The sequence below is a fragment of the Engraulis encrasicolus genome, chromosome 3, assembly GCF_034702125.1.
Source record: "Engraulis encrasicolus isolate BLACKSEA-1 chromosome 3, IST_EnEncr_1.0, whole genome shotgun sequence".
Classification (NCBI taxonomy): domain Eukaryota; kingdom Metazoa; phylum Chordata; class Actinopteri; order Clupeiformes; family Engraulidae; genus Engraulis; species Engraulis encrasicolus.
Window position 1 is genome coordinate 35,706,675 of NC_085859.1, and position 2,500 is coordinate 35,709,174.

Below are 2,500 nucleotides of genomic sequence, written 5' to 3' on the forward strand. Positions count from 1 at the left end.
TGTGTGTGTGTGTGTGTGTGTGTGTGTGTGTGTGTGTGTGTGTGTGTGTGTGTGTGTGTGTGTGTGTGTGTGTGTGTGTGTGTGTGTGTGTGTGTGTGTGTGTGTGTTTGCACGTGCATGTGCGCGGCGCGCGCGTGCAAATGAGTTTAACCTCCCTGTCTTCTACGGAATCCAGTGGGGTCCCTTGGCAAATTAATGTTCAGAAAGAGACTTCATCTTACCTGAGACTTTGAGTATCTGCCTGCATATATAATCTGAATAGCCAACCACAGAGCTCCAATCTCCTGTGTGCCAGACCACCACTTGCACACTGTCTCCCTGTACCAGCCACTGGCTGTATATTCCTCAACTCAGACATACAATATACTACACTGCTGAGACAGGGCTTGACATTAACTTTTTTAGAAGCATCCTAGCAAATCTATAAGAGGGTATGTCCGTCCGTCCGTCTGTCTGTCGGTCCGTCCGTCTTAAAGGCATTCCTTAAATTGTATTTCCCTCCTGTGTCCACAAGACGGCAGAGTCCACAGACGGACGCATTTTTGTCCACCTGTCAGACTTGTTCACTCACCGGCCACTGTGGCTAGTGGTTTTCTCCCGAGTCACAGCCATTCAGCTATTCTGTTAGCCACGAATTTGATATTGTTGATTTCCTTGTAATTTACATCTAACCTCAGAAGATGACATACTAGAGTAAGCAGATGAGTGCATAGTTTTCAACATGGAAATAAATCAAACAAAAATAAACATAGGAACTGAGCTTTTTCTTGAACTTAAGTACAAATAATATACAAGGGGCAAACCGCAGAATATAGGCTACTCTGATATGTAATAGTACCAAGGAATAAGGTACCTGCCAAATTGGCCAGCGACACTGAAAATATAACCAGCCACAGACGAGGGTTTTTTTGGGGAGGTGGCCTTTTTATTTATGACGGGACAGCGACAGAGGGACAGGAAACAAGTTGGGGAGAGAGAGGGAAAGACTGGAAAATGACCCAGGACGGAATCGAACCCGGGTCGCCGGCGTAGTAACCTAGTGCCACGGTAGAGCCACCACGGATGGGTTTTACCAGCATTTGGCTGGTTGGCAGGGGCCAATGCCAAGCCCTGGCCTGAGCAGAGTCTGTGTGTCTCCCGCATGTTCGTCTTCCAGCATAGCGCCATGAGCAGTGCAGCAGATGACAGAGCAGATTCTGCTCACAGCCTCTGGCCTAATTCAGTCCCCTGGCCCTGACTTCGCTACTTCCTCTGCTCTCCTTTCCTTCCTCCCCGTCTCCCTCTTTCTCTCCATACAGTACTATTTTGCTATCCTCTCCCTCTCATCTACAGTTACAATGTTTCTCTGCCTCTGCCTCTGCCTCTCTCTCTCTCTCTCTCTCAACTACAGGGCTAACTAAGTCCCATGGCCCTCCCTTCATAACTCCCTCTGCTCAAAGTTCTCTGTTCTGCAGAATCAGTGCACTCTTCGCAACCTCTTTTTCTGCTTTCCACCCGCCTACCCCGCCGCCCTATATTTTTTTGCCCTCTTATCACTCATTCACTATTACTCTGCATTCTTTCACCCAAACTCTCTACATCTCTACTCTTCCTTGCTCCCCATCTCGCCTACCCCCCCAAACACACACTCTCTCTCTCTCTCTCTCTCTCTCTCTCTCTCTCTCTCTCTCTCTCTCTCTCTCTCTCTCTCTCTCTCTCTCTCTCTGCATACTGTATCTCATATCTCCCAAACTTCTACTGTATCTACACTGACCCCAAACCCCTGTCGCTGTGACACCTATGGTACCACTGATAAACTGCTGCAGGGAAACTGTCTCTCAGCTGAGTTGGAAAAAAAAAACAGAAGGGGAAAAAAACTACAAACAATACAAACAAACAGAAAATCCAGACAAACTAATGATGAATAATGGATTTCTTTTGCCACTTAGGCAGAGCACAAAACACTGAGGGGAAGGGAAGAAGACTTCTGCCATGGGAGTTCGGAAAGAGAGAGAGAGAGAGAGAGAGAGAGAGAGAGAGAGAGAGAGAGAGAGAGAGAGAGAGAGAGAGAGAGAGAGAGAGAGAGAGAGAGAGAGAGAGAGAGAGAGAGAGAGAGAGAGAGAGAGAGAGCACAGCACAGAAAGAGAGATAAGAGAGAAAAGGGGGACAGAGAGAGAGAGAGAGAGAGAGAGAGAGAGAGAGAGACAGAGACAGAGAGAAAGAAAGGGAGAGAAAGAGAGAGAGAAAGGAGAAAGGGGGGTGAGAGAGAGTGCAAGACAAAAAGAGAGACAGAAGAAAAGAGACCACCAGAGAAGGCGAGCACAAAAAATGAAGAGAGAAAAAGAGGGGAAAAGAGTGAGTGCGAAAAAGAGATAAGAGAGAGAGAACAAAATGATGTACTACTGTATGTAAAACATAGAGAGAAACAGAGAGAGGGGCAGAAAGAAAAGTGTGTTTGTGTGGGGGGGGCAGAGGAGACTGAGGGCAAGGGACAGAAAAGGAGAGAGGACGAAAGAGAGAA

At 47.3% G+C, this 2,500-nt stretch overlaps 1 protein-coding gene across 1 annotated transcript in view; it reads right to left on the reverse strand.

Moving 5' to 3' along the window:
- fras1 (Fraser extracellular matrix complex subunit 1) overlaps window positions 1–2,500 on the reverse strand; it is a 253,885-nt gene that overhangs the window by 82,403 nt on the left and 168,982 nt on the right. The gene's annotated exons all lie outside the window — the stretch shown is intronic.